Source organism: Impatiens glandulifera, unplaced genomic scaffold (genome assembly GCF_907164915.1).
Source record: "Impatiens glandulifera unplaced genomic scaffold, dImpGla2.1, whole genome shotgun sequence".
NCBI classification, from domain to species: Eukaryota; Viridiplantae; Streptophyta; class Magnoliopsida; order Ericales; family Balsaminaceae; genus Impatiens; species Impatiens glandulifera.
Window position 1 is genome coordinate 6132 of NW_025919459.1, and position 15828 is coordinate 21959.

Below are 15828 nucleotides of genomic sequence, written 5' to 3' on the forward strand. Positions count from 1 at the left end.
TTTTTTTTTATAACTATTCTTATTCTCTTCAACCACCACTCTTTATTTAATTTTTAATCATGAAAGAATGTGAAATGATCATGTGTTTTGAACAAATTTAAATAATCAATGTTTTTTCACATTAAAAATCTTACCTAAACCGCCTGATTTATAAATCAATTAAAACCGCTAAAATCCACAAAGCATAAAATGAAACCTAGAAACAATGTCTCTATGCTCAAATCCCGCTTTTGAATAATCACAAAAATGGTGGAAAATCTAGTCCTTACTAAATATTCAAATCAATATCATTACCGAAAAAATATTCTGGATTTCTTTACCAAACAGCGAAACCAAAGAATTCTTGATGGTCGTCCGTGGTTCTTACAGTCTGCCATTTTTTGTCGAATCCTTAAAGCACGACACACATATCTTCTAATATGACATTACAATTACTCCGATCTGAATAAATTTTAATAATTCATCACTTATCTATCATAATATTCATAAATTTCTTGAGCTAAACTAATCGACCTTGTTTGTGTGATGTTAACTAGTTTAACCCACATCAAAAATAACCAGCTATAGCCTATATCGCATCAGAAGGCTTCTCTAGTTTGATGTGTGTCTTGCTTGGTCTAATTCTATTAAACTAAAAATAATTTAACTGGACCAAAATATTATAAACACTAACATTTGAAACATTGACTCTTTCTAATGAAATTTTAATAGATTTTATGCACCTTATTTAGAAAATAAAAACTTAATCTTTTGATAAATCCTTCTTAAACTCGGTAATTCAGCTCTTGACCACTAAACTTTTTTCTATGTAATTTTAATTGTTTACTACTCTAAACCAAAAAAAAAGTTGGAATCTTTAAATTTAAATCACAATCAAAGTTACTGTTAAAAGTAGAATGGGCTCCTCTTGTATGGTGAATGAAGATTATCCCTAGACACCAGTTCATCCTATGGTTCGCCTTCTGAGAAAGACTCAACACTTGTGATCGTATCAACAAGTATATGAGCATCCCAGACACAAATTGTCTTCTATATAGAGAAAATGAAGAAACCATAGATCACCTATTCGGGAGCTGCTGTATTGCTTCAGAGCTTTGGAACAGATTCTATAAAAACCTGAAGCTAATCAGTTTCTCGAGCGAATGGAATGAAATCAAAGATGCAGCACTACTCAAAACAAGGGAAATAGATTTGCAACAAGCGTGTTCAAGTGCGGATTTGGAGCAGTGGTGTATAACATTTGACAAGAACGGAATGCAATGGTATATGACAGAACCTGCAGGAGCGTTGAAGAGTTATGGAAAGATATTGTATCGGATTGCAGCGCCCTCGCAGAAACGTGGACAAGAATTCCAAGCACGGAGCAGAACTGGAAATCTGTAAAACTAGAATTTATCGTTTTTTAAACTCACTAGAATTGAAAGCATTATAATTAGATAATTCATTTACGTTTTTAGCTTTTTAACTTTTATTCAGAATGTTACGACTTCAAAATCATTCTAGGCCTGTCTAGAATGATCATTCTAGGTTAGAAGTATATTTTTAAATATTTAGGATCTAACTTCTATCATCGTTACTAAATGGAAACTCAATAAGAAATTTTGATATAGAATTCAAAATTAACATTGTGTTAAAACTATATTAAACTAGTTAACTTAATTTTTTAACTTAGGTGAATTATCTTAAATTAACTAATTATCCATCTTTTAATCAAGTTAAATTATGTTAATTAAACAAACATTATATTAAACTGGTCCAAAATATTTTAAACTTGTTGAAATTATGTTATCAACAAGTCAAAGTCACTTTATTTTGTCAAAAATATATGTTAGACATTTAAGACCACTCTTTATAATTACATTTCTAGAAAATGATATAAATAATTAAATAAAATTAATTTGAATTTTATTTCAAATTTGAATATTTAATTGACAAACAAATAAAAATAAAAATTGAAATTGTACTCGATTCTAATAAATTTCGTGTTTGCTTAATTTTGTTCATAATAAATAAGTGTTTGTTTAGTTAGGGTTTATTTGAATAAATTTTAAATTATTTACAAATACTTGATTAATAGTAATTTTGAAAAATAATTTATTTCATAAAATATTTTAAAGTGTATATTAATATATAATAATAAATATATTTTTAAAATAAAAAGTATTTTAATATTTCTTTTAATTATTTAAGTTATATAATTGATAAAATAATGAATAAATATAAATATATAAGATTTAAAAAAAAAAAATTATTATAAAAAAAATTCTGAAATAATTGTTTTGAAAAATAAATAAACTAAATCAAAAATTGCAAAATTCAAACAAAAATAGGTTAGGGTTTCCCTCTCTCCGAAAGACAATGATTTCATTATGTCTAAACAAACAGCACGTTGCAGCAGTCTCTCTCAAGAGAGAGGACTCAGTTCAGTTTCCAGCCTATAGTTTTCCCTTTTCATACCTTCAACCTCTCTTTCATCAATCTTTCATCGGCTTTCCTATTCTGCGAATTATGGATTCAGAGCCATTTGTAATCGATATAAGTTCGGACGATGATGATGGAAAAGATATGGGAGGAGAAGAAATGGATGATGATTGCGTGATTTTAAATGGCGATCCAGATATGCCAGTTACTGTTGACAACCATTCAACTATTAGTGATTCAGACGATTTGCTTCTTGTTGGAGTAAAGGGCCAGGTATTTTACTGTTGTCATTGTTTTGAGAAAGAAAATCTTCATTTAAGAGTATAATTCTTTTGTTTAACTTTTCTTTAATTCTTATTATGATTTTTAATAAACATTTATTGCAATATTGTTTTCATATGATTTTGTATATGATCTGGTTAGGGATGACAATGGATGTCAAAAAAATATTACCTATATTCTCTAGTTGGGTCGGGATGAGTAATTCAAATTGGGTTCGGGTCATGAATATGAGGGAAAGATGAAATATGATGAAAAAAAAGTTATTCTTCAAAATAGAACACTTTCCTAAATAATTGAGTATACGAAATGAACAAAACATAATGAAATCAAAACGTTAATGCAAAATAAATTTTAACGTTGAAAACCTCTCTTCAAATCGAGAATAAACCACGGGACCTAAACATGTCTCTTAACAATTCACTATCATCAACAAGGTTACAAATAAGAGTTTACTCTAGATATAACCAAACTATAAATCAATTGCATCAAGATCACACAACAATCTTGGCAAATAATAATGAAGACAAAAATAGCAAAATCAATCAACCTTATCAATTCTACAATTCTTGTTTCTCTTAGATTGACTTAGAAACTTCAAAAAACAGATATTCACCGTCAGAATGTAGCCCCATAAATAACGAACAAGCTATTAATGTTTAAAGTACATCAAACAGTGCAAACTCTGACAAACAAAAATCTTCTCTAGCTATTACCTCAAACTCCTGAATCTGTTTTTGATCTACTATATATCTTGTTGTTTTATAAATCACACTAAAATCTAAATAAAAAATAATGTCCCTTCATATTGTATACTGTGGGCCTAAATAAAGACTACAATAAGTTAGGTCCTTACAACTAGGGGACAAAACTCAACAAACTCCCCCGACCGACTAGTTGGAGGAAAATGTCAACCTGGAAACCGAGTAACAAAACTCGAATTTGTTTCGTGACAACACATTTATCAAAAACTTTTTACAACCAATCGAGCCTCATATCTAGTTTTTGAATTATGTTCATCTTGCTTCAACAGATAAAACCATCAATTTTTCTAAATATGCTTGCCCTAGATAACTTTATTAACTCGAAAGTGTTATTCAAATGAAGATATTGCATCTCATCCTCCATGGAATACATCCGTTAATTTTTATTCCCACTTTCCAATGTTTCTTAAAACCTCTCACGTTCTCCAACATTAGTGAAAAATACATACTAATTTGATGGGTATCTAACTGAAAGACGTCTCTCTTGAGTAGACCGTATTGGTTTATTAGAAGAATTGACTCATCAACATTTTCATTTCCTTACTGATTCTTGCCAACATCAACAAAATTATTAATATTTAAAGGATTACAATCATTTAATCCATGCCTTGATTTTAAGTTTCGTTATGGTACTTATTGAGTTAAGAGCAACTAGAATTGAATTCATTTCAAACATCTCTTCATTTACTTGAGTGGGAACAACCTCATCTACATTTTCAATATCTTCAATGGTATAATTCTCCATATATATAACATCACGACTACGAATAAACTTCTTATTAACCGAATCAAAAAAACCGATATCCAAACTCATCTAGTCCATAACTGAAAACACACACTTCTAAGTCTTGTTTTCCAACTTTGACCTCTCATCTTTGGGAACATATACATAAGTAATACACTCAAATACTCTAAGATGATCATAAGAGACATTTACCACTCCAAACCTGATTCGAAACATCAAAGTTCAAATGAACACATTGAGTTGTACAATTGAACTCAATGCTTCACCCTTAAAGTATTTCGGTAACTTTGTTTGTGAAATTACACCTCCCTGAATCTGTTTTTACTATGTTCTCTCTTGTTGGTCTGTAAAACTCACTAAAAATTTAAACTAAAAATAATCTATCTTCACATTAAAATTGTGGGCCTAAATAAATCGCACACCAAGTTAGGTCTTTTCAATTAGAAGGACAAAACCCATCAATACTAGTAGGGTTTGTGTTTGGAAATTAAGTTAGAAATGTGCATACATATACAAATATATTTAGTTTGAAATGTGCAAGTTTCTCTATAAGATGTCTTAAATTGAGTTTTAATAAGAAAATACTAAGAAATTAATGAATTTATGTCTAAATAAGTTATATTTTAAAACTTTATCTTATTTAGATTCCAAAGTGGGCACATTGGAGTAAGATTAGTATTCTTAGTGCTTAACTGAGTTATAGTGGATGCCCAATTGGGTTAAATATGTCTTGGAAATCTATAAACTAGTACTATTTTCCCTGTATACAGATATATTCATTCACATCTTTCGTATCAAATTTATATGAACATTTATCTAAAAATCCATTGATACAAAACTTTGTTTCAAAGTATTTTATATAAATTAATATTTACAATCAGTTAATTTGATCTTAAAAGGCTCATTCATCATCTTACTTTCTTACATAATTTTTATGCAGATTGCTTGCAGAGATTTTCCTCATCCTCGCCACCTCTGTGCCAACTATAATTTTGCCAGCACTCCACGTTCTAAACATTGTAGCCAGGTATAATCAAGCACTTTCTGTATTGGTTTGGATCTGTACGTGTCTTGAAGATAGATTCGGGTCCAGACCAAGATCCAGTTTTTTCTAAAACATTTACCTAATAACATTATCTAGTGTTTGATGATATGTTTATCATAAAATTTCAGTGTCACTGTTATGTTTGTGATACAATTGCACCATGTCTCCATTGGGGCGATGGCACCAACTTGGTTGATGACCATTGTAATGCCACTGATGGGCCTTATTGGAGGTTTCTAAGAGACGAGCGAGTTCAAGCTTCACATCAAGATCCTAAAATAGTAAACTTCTTTTCCATGTTAGCTGGAGACAAGTAAAGCCTCACTCACCCCTTTACTTTGAAAGATGCACCATTTTGTGCTTCTAACATGATATTTAATAACAATCAAACCAAGTAATCAGTGATCATTTATTATTATTATTTCATGACAAACCATAACATGAGTTTGACTTGGATGTGGATGTCTCCATAGTACTTTGATGTATAACAATGAACAAGTTGTTAATTGTTAACATATATATTATATTAGAGGATTTGAATAATATTTTATGATATAATTGACAAAAAAAACAAAAGATTTAAATTATTCATATGATTATATTATTATTTTATTTGGTTACAAATTTGATTATTCCCTTTATTTGAAATACCAATTCGATATATTCTAGAGAAGCCATTCTCGTTCTATTAATGATCTTGTTCTTTTTTTTAGCTTATATCTTTTAAGTTTTCATTTATTTGGGCTAGTTATTACTTACAATCATTTTTTTCTATAGGTTTTTAACGGGTCAAATTAGGTTTATGTTTCTTTCTTAAATCTGAGCTATAGAAGCGTTTATCTTCACATATTTTATCACCTCCATCACTCTCTCCTTCCTCACACTTTTTCAAATCGCATTAAATTACTTAATTATTTCGATCTCCTTGTAATCATTGCATATTTGCTAACCGATTCTTAATCTATAATATTTAATCGGTTATTAAAAATTTACATACAACTTTATTCATTTAAAATCTTTACATATTTTCTTTTTTTATAACTATTCTTATTCTCTTCAACCACCCCTCTTCATTTAATTTTTAATCCCGACGAATGGGAAATGTTCACGCATTTTTAAATAAATGTTTTTCACATTACAATCTTACCTAAACCGCTCGATTTAAATCCTAATATAAATCAATTAACACTGCTATTAAATCCACAAAGCATAAAATCAAACCTAGAAACAATGTCTCTATGCTCAAATCTTGCTTTTGAATCATCCAAAAAAATGGTAGAAAATCTAGTCCTTAGTAAATATTCAAATCAATATTATTGACGAAAAAGTATTCTGGATTTCTCTATCAAATAGAGAAAACAAAGAATTCTTAATGGTCGTCTGTGCTCCATAAAATCTAGTCCAAACTTTTTGCAGAATCCTTAAACCACGACACATAAATCTTTTAATTAATATGACTGTACAACTACTCTAATATTCATAAATTATCCAATCATCTACCATAATATTCATAAATTCCTTGCTAAACTCAATTTTCTTCAACTTTGTTTGTGGTGAGCGTAAACTAGTTTAACACACAACAAAAAGAACCAGCATTATCCAATGAGATATGTCTTGCTTGGTCTAATTCTATTAAAGTAAAAGTAATTTACCAGGATAAACACAAACATTTAAAACCTTTCTTTTAATGAATTTTTACTAGAGTTTACACCATTTAGAAAATAAAAACTCAAATTTTGGGAAAACCTCCTTGAACTCGGTCATTCAGCTCTTGACCACTGGCTTTTTTACTAAATAATTTTAATAGTTTTACTTGTCTAAATTTCTAAATTTAAACCACAATCAAAGTGACTACGACTTTTCATAAATACTTCCAAACTCGTTAATGTTAAAACTCACAGTTATAAATTTACATGACGCAATAGGCAAAAAGGAAATATATTTATTATAACAGACTCGACCGGTCTCCTCACTTTGCAAACAAAATTTTCTAGAACATTTGTTCAAGTCCCACCCTAAAAATCATCTAGCTATTCTAAAATTCCATCACTATCTCGACCACCCAAATTCAAAGCTTTTTCTTTCAAACAAATTGTTAAAACCATTGGGAATGTAAATCTCACGGCTCATCAGCTTTCACACTGCATCAAAAAATCACAAACTCTCTTAAACCTAGAGTGAATTTTAAATGGTCATCTTGAAACAAATATCCTTAGAGAAAAAAAAAACTTGAATCTCTCTCCAAAAAAAAAAAAATTTAAGGTGATCTATTCTAAGAAGAAAAATAATGTAAGAAAAAAATTAGCCGTACGAAATGATCTCAATAAAATGGTGGCAAAAATCATGAATTAATTGGATCAATCGTTTGAGTAATGATCTTGTTCTTTGTTTAGCTTATATCTTTAAGTTTGATATTTATTTGGGCTAGGTATTTTTGTTGTTATTTTACTTACAATCATTTTCTTTTATATTGGTTCAGGTTCTTGCTTTGTGATTTTGGTGGTTGGTTATTGCTTGTGTTCTTTTTTATATAGGTTTTTAACGGGTAAAATTATGTTTATGTTTCCTTACCTAAATCTGAGCTATAAAAGCGTTATCATCACATGTTTTATCATCTACATCGCTCTCTTATTTCTCATACTTTTTGAAATCGCATTAAATTACTTTGCCATTTCGATCACCTTGTAGATTTGGAAAAATCATTACATATTTGCTCTTATTATCGATTCTTATCTTTAATCAGTTTTTAAAATTTACATGCAACTTTATCAATTTAAAATCATTACATATTTCTTTTTTTTATAATTATTCTTATCCTCTTCAACCACCACTTTTCATTTAATTTTTAATCATGACTTAAACCGCCTGATTTAAATTATAATATAAATCAATTAACACCACTATTAAATCCACCATGCATAAAATCAAACCTAGAAACAATGTCTCTATATATGCTCAAATCCATCTTTTGAACCATCCAAAAAAATGGTTTAAAACCTAGTCCTTACTAAATATTCAAATCAATATCATTGACGAAAAATATTTTGGATTCTTTACCAAACAGCGAAACCAAAGAATTCTTGATGGTCGTCAGTGGTTCTTACAATCTATGCTATTGTCGAATCCTTAAACCACGACAGCCAGATATTCTAATATGACTTTATAACTACTCCAATCTGAATAGATTTTAATAATTCAGCCCGCATCTATCATAATATTCATAAATATTCATCTGGTCTGGAAAGAATCACAATCAACGATCATGGATTCTATTTTCTATCATTCCAGAATGGAAGCGAAATAAAGTTGATTATTGAAAGTGAGTATACCTTTATAAGAAGTAGAAGATTCAAGTTGTACAAGTGTAGCGAGAAACTTAATACCAATCATACACCGTCTGAACTAGAACAAATTTGGGTGTATCTGAAGAATGTTCCACCACACCTATGCAACGTCCCAATGGGTTTGGCTTATATATCAAGTATAATAGGTAAACCACTTATGTTTGACCCGGCAATGGAAGGCTAAAAGAGAGATATTGTGGCCAGAGTTAGTGTTGAAATACATCCAAGCAGTTCTCTCCCGATCAAGCTTGAACTAAAGGATAGACTGGGGAATCTGTTTGATATTAGAGTTCAATATGAATGGAAGCTCAATTGATGTACGTGGTGTATCACTTTCACACACTCAACGAGAAATTGACATGTCAATAATAATCTTAAATCGAAGACCAATAACAAAGTCCAGGAAGGTGGTCTGAATGAATCTAACCAAGCTGCTAGAAATGTGAACAGATCTGAAGTTAACATTAATGAGCGCACGAATGCTGATAGGATGGGTTATTAAGGTTTAATTGATATAATCTCTTTCGATAGAAAACTTAGAAATCATCTAGGGAATGATTTCAACTAAAGAAAATACGAAATTGAACCATAAATATGATCAACCCGATCGAACTTGGAAAAATCCAATTTTGAATCATAATTCAAATTATAGTGAGTCTGGAATCTTACTAATGATTAGAGAACACTGCAATGATATGTAGGAAACTTTCTCAAGTCCTTGATCGAAGCTTAGATCGCCAAAGAAGTTTCTTCAAAAACCAGTCATCAAAGTTTCTTGGTAGATCTTCAATCAGGCTGTAATTGTTGATGTTTATTTGATGGATTAGAAGAAGGATACATAGAGACTATTTATACTAAGTTAGGTCGGTTATTGAGATCGAATTCAACTTCGATTTTGTTTTCAAAGTCCTTCTTCCCCATTTCTATTTTGTCTTCAGCAGCCTAGGTTTAGCGTAGGATTTGAATTTTAATCCTAGGAGAAATGATGGTGAGGAGGAGACGTACACATGGGTGAAAGAATGGAGAGATAATGTTGAGAATGGAGGAATAAGGTTGAGAAACGGAGGAGATAAGGTTTATGGAAGGATCGTCGGCGTCGATCGCGAGCCTCCGGCGTCCGCCCAGTTGATCGAGAAAGACGAACAAAATGACTTTGCTTCGTTTAAAATGAAATGCGTCGTTGCGTTTTCGTTAACCATCCGTCAACGTTTGGGCGATTGAGCTAACAGGACGTTCCATTATTTGATTTGGTGTGGACCATTCGGCGTTGATCCATTGGCTATGAATCTTGCTACAACATTTAAACATAATTTTTGTCATACATGATTATCAGTTTATATTTCTAATAAAAGATTTATTTGAAATCAAATTTTTAATAATTTCTTGCATTCTTCTTCACCAAATTTGTACACAAAAATATTTTTTACAACATAATAAAAATTATGTTCATTTATTTTATATTTGAGTATTTTGGGGTATTTATTTAATTGTTTTAATCCATAAATTATACATAATTTATGTTTGAAATCATAATTAAATAATTTCAACCCCTTTTTGAGTTTAATTTGGGTAAAATAAATACAATATTTTAACCACAAATTATTTTTGATTTTATTTAATTTTTTTAATTATAGTTTAATTATTACAATAATTAGCCCTAATTTGATTATTTTGAATAAAACATTTAAAATAATATTTTAGTATTATTGTTAATTAATAATATTATTATAAATTAAGGTATGTTAAATTTTCATGCTTGCAATACCGATATACTGACATTTTCATGGTTATACCTTTACCGTACAAATAATTTCGGTATCGATATCATATTTAAAATTTTTTCCAAGATATCGAGAAAAACAATATTTTCTATATTTTGTGATACGTAATTTTCGATATCGGTAATTTTTTACCCCTAATTCTTTCCAATAAAATTACATTTAATGGAAATAACCATTTTATTAGTCCACATATTTGCAGGAATATTAAATTTATGATGAAAATTCCAACAAAAATATATTAAAATACAAGGACATAAAATTTTCCAAAAGTATTTACTAAGTTTGTTTTATTTGATTTAAGAATAATTATTTGTAGAAATTTGAGATAGAAAATATGTTGAGAATTGTATTGCTTGTTTCTTGCTTGTTATTGCTTACATAAGAAGTCTAGTGCTTAAATAGTAAAAATTACATTTGCAGGAAAGGAAATAATTTAAATAGTGAATCAAATAAATTCATATGAATTATAATTGATTTATAAATCAGCAGCAGATCTTCAATCAATTAGAAAATCAATTAGTCTAATTGATTTCCTATTGATTAATATTTCATTCTCGGTTAATTAGCAAATCAATTAGACTAATTGATTTGCTAATAACTTTTGGTATTTCCCTCTAAGGAAGATTGAGAGATAATTATACACTCCTCTCAAGTTGGGTAATAGATGTTGAGATTATCCAACTTGTCACATACTTCCTCAAATCGACTTGGGAAGAGCTTTGATGGGATTGTTAGCAGCCTAAGAGGAAGACCCTTGGACAGCTATTAGAACAAAGAGGATGTTTCCAAGGGGATGAGATGTTGATGAGAGCGAGTGACGTCTGAATCGCCGGAGTATCGCTGGATGTTGATGACAGCAAGTGACGGTTTGAATTGCCGGAGTAACACTAGATGCTGATGACAACGAGTGATAGTTTGAATCGTTGAAGTGTCGCTGGATGTTGATGACAATGAGTGACAGTTTGAATCATCGAAGTATCGTTGGATGTTGATAATAGCGAGTGACAGTTTGAATCGCCGGAGTGTCGCTAAATGCTGATGACAGCGAGTGACGTTTGAATCACTAGAGTGTCGTTGGATGTTGATGGTAGTGAGTGACGATTTGAATCACCGGAATGTCGCTAGATGTTGATGACAACGAGTGACGTTTGAATCGCCCAAGTGTCGCTGAATGTTGATGATAGCGAGTGATTGTTTGAATCGTCGGAGTGTCACTGGATGTTGATGACAGCGAGTGAGGTTTGAATTATCGGAGTGTCGATGGATGTTGGTGACAGCGAGTGACCGTTTGAATCGTCGGAGTGTCGCTGGATGTTGATGACAACGAGTGATGGTTTGAATCGCCATAGTGTCGCTGGATGTTGATGACAACGAGTAACAGTTTGAATCGCTGAAGTGTCGTTGGATGTTGATAATAGCGAGTGACAGTTTAAATCGCCGAAGTGTCGCTGAATGTTGATGACAGCGAGTGACGTTTGAATCGTTGGAGTGTCATTGGATGTTGATGATAGTGAGTGACGATTTGAATCATTGAAGTGTCGCTGGATGTTGATGACAACGAGTGACGTTTGAATCGCCGGAGTGTCTCTGGATGCTGATGACAACGAGTGACCGTTTGAATCGCCGAAGTGTCACTAGATGTTGATGACAATTAGTGAGGTTTGAATCGTTGGAATGGCGTTGGATGTTGGTGACAGTGAGTGATCGTTTGAATCACCGGAATGTTGTTGAATGTTGATGACAACGAGTGACGGTTTGAATCGCCATAGTGTCGCTGGGTGTTGCTGGATGTTGATGAAAAATTATAACAAATTTTGGACAAAAATCTATCGAGATGCGAATACAAACAGATTAAGACGAGATATAAAGTGCAATTTTGAAATGATGTTCCACTTGTTTAACATAGTGGGTGATAAAACAGAGATAAAAAATACTTAGGAAGTATGAGATAATATAATCATTTGAGTTCTCCTCCGATGGCTATTTCCATCATTTCTGGAAACAGATGTGTACTAATATTTATAAATAATATAAATATTTATAAATACTCTGGCATTGACTAATGCATCTGGGCCATCTATAGCATTGACTAATGCATATGGGTCATTTTTGGCATTGACTAATGCATATGGGCCACATCTGACATTGATTAATGTATTTGAGCCATCTCTGGCATTGACTAATGCATATGGGCCACATCTGACATTGATTAATGTATTTGGGTCATCTCTGACATTGACTAATGCATCTGGGCCATTTATAGGATTGACTAATGCATTTGGGCCATCTCTGGGATTGACTAATATATTTGGGCGACATCTGATATTGACTAATGTATTTGAGCCATCTTTTACATTGACTAATGCATCTAAGCCACATCTGACATTGCCTAATGTATTTGGGCCATCTCTGGTATTGATAAATATATTTGGGTCATCTCTGGTATTGACAAATATATTTGGGTCACATCTAGCATTGATTAATGTGTTTGTGTTATTATAGTTTGCAACAATGAGAGTATTCAATTCAAGGTGGAGATTTGCTGAGTAGACTTGAATATTTGGGTTACCTAAGAAGATGTTAAACTATCTTGGAGACAACTCTAGATCTAGAAAAGAGAGACAAGTGCATCTGAGTCATCCAGCACCGACGAGTGCATCTGGGCCATCCGACACCGGCGAGTGCTTCTGGGCCATCCGGCACCGGCGAGTGCATTTGGGTCATCCGACACCGGTGAGTGCATCTGAGCCATCCAGCATCGGCGAGTGCATCTGGGTCATTTAGCATTGACGAATGCATCTGTTAAGTTGTATTATGACAACTCTAGATCAGAGAGATGAGATATAATATTTGAGCATTGATTAATGCATTTGGGGCATTTGAATAAATTGAAGTCAAGGTGGAGATTTGTTGAGATGTCTTGAATTGATGATGTAAGGAAAGAGAATATTGAACAAAAGAAAAGTATATCTTTTTGGTGTGTAATCTTGATTTAAGGAAATAAGATTAACATAAAAGGAAATATGATCTTTTGTTATGATAATATAACTAGGAAAGTATTGTGATAATATTTTGGAGATTAATTGCCAAAATATTGTGTTGACCTAGTTGAAGACTATTTAAATGTGCAGTCGGGCACTTTAGAAAGTCGAAGTCTTTGCCTTGAGAGCATCATTTCCAGTCCCAATATATAACTGTTAGGGTTTCGGGGGATCGAGTGTTATATAAACTCGTGTCATAACTCTAGTCTATCTTGCTGTAATCTTTGTTCTGATCTCCTAATAAGATTCTCTATTTTTGTGGACGTAACCAAGCTTTATATTGGTGAACCATCTTTTTTATTGTTTACGTCATTCTCACGCGTTCCGTTCTAACAGTTAACTTGGTATGCTTGTGTTTTGAATATATATATAATATATAATAACGCTTAAGAAAAATTGGAGTTAAATTATATGCGATCCCCACATTTAATTAAGTTTTATTTCTCCTATAATCTATATTAATTCTATTTTCTAATCGATTATATAAATATAATAAATTAGTTATTTCGATAATGTGCACTATACTATATGCGTTCTCCATAAACAAATTAAGTTTTATCTTTCTCCTATAATCTATATTAATGTTTATTTTGAAAATATTGACAACAATGACTTTAGATAATATAAATTATTAGATATCTAGATAATTATTTAATTTGATATTAAAATTTTAAAAATACTCTGTCTATTTTTATTTAATAATTATCATTTAATAATAATAATAAGATGAGAAATCAAAATAAGAATGTTTATATTATAACATTACAAAATTTAACAATTAAGCCACTTCTTAACATATTACAACATTTAGCCATGAATTGATTTGGGTTAGTGATTAAGACATTGCAACTCTCCTAATTACATGGGCTACCGTGAGATTTGGAATCTCTTAAAAGTTGAAAATTTTCACTTGCCATATATTAGGCAATAAACAAATTTATCCTAGAAGTCCCCAAGCAAATTCAAGTTATAGTTTAGTTTCATTTTATTTTATAACACTTGTTATGAATTTATTTATTATAATGAACATTGATTGAATTGTGTACTAGGTATAATACTTACATTAAATTAACTAAATTTTAAAAAGTTCAGATCTTCTGCTACCGATTGCCGTGTTCCCCCGTGGCGGACCAATCAGATTGCAGCATTATTATTTTAATAATAAATCAATCTGGGCAGGAGACGGAGGGAGTGAGAATCCGGAATCCGGGTTTAGGCCCGGGTTCACACAAGACGCCGTTAACGGAAGCGCCTGTTAACGCCAGGAAATAATATAATAGTCAGATGATAAACAGATAAGATATCTTCGCTCCGGGACCGTGTCAGAGGGAAGGGTGAGATGCGATGTGAGCGAAGATCTACACGCCCGTTGCCATGACCCTCATGTAAATCCCCCATACCCACCCATGAGAAGACCGCCTGCCTTCCATGAAAATACACTTACACGTCCATGTAAAGACCGAATTGACAGGGATATTATATTTACGTTTATTAAATATTCATTTAATTTATTAAAAAGCACATGCAGCGATATAATATTCGCTTCAATTAATTCATTCATTCATTTTCTTTCTAGGAATTTTATTTAATTTTTTATTTCATTTTTTTTGCTTGGAGACCCTCAGGAGCGAAGATATATTTGCTTCAATTAATTCTAATAAAAACCTCATGTAAAACCCCCCTACCCACCCATGAGAAGACCGCTTGCCTACCATGTAAAGACACTTACCCGTCTATGTGAAGACCAAAATGACATGGATTTTATATTTCCGTTTATTAAATATTAATTCAATTAATTGAAGATGACATGACATGCAGCAACCGAACAATTCTTCGCCTCAATTACTTTGCTATTTTTAATTTTATTTTTTATTTAATTTTTTTGGCTGGAGACCCTCAGGAGCGAAGATATATTTGCTTCAATTAATTTTAATAAAAACCTCATGTAAAACCCCCCTACCCACCCATGAGAAGACCGCTTGCCTACCATGTAAAGACACTTACCCGTGTATGTGAAGACCAAAATGACATGGATTTTATATTTCCGTTTATTAAATATTAATTCAATTAATTGAAGATGACATGACATGCAGCAACCGAACAATTCTTCGCCTCAATCACCGGCTAGATTTTTTTTCCTTTTTTTTTTCCGTTTATTAATAAATGTTAATTTAATTAATTTAAAATGACAATCAGTAAACGACCAAATATTCGCTTCAATTTTGTTTTTCGAGTAGACGATTGAAAGCGAAGATTTCTTCTTTTCAAATATTTTTAGCCTGACCTTCATGTAAAACCACCTCCCCTCCCATGAGAAGCCAACTTGCCTGTCATGTAAATTCACTTACCCGTGCATTTACATTCCGCGAATAAATCTTCGCTTCTATGAATAGTATTTATGTTCAATT

General features: G+C 31.5%; 1 pseudogene; it reads left to right on the forward strand.

Annotated features, from left to right (window-relative positions):
- Positions 1–12053: 12053 nt before the first annotated feature.
- LOC124918009 overlaps positions 12054–15828 on the forward strand; it is a 39252-nt pseudogene continuing 35477 nt past the window's right edge.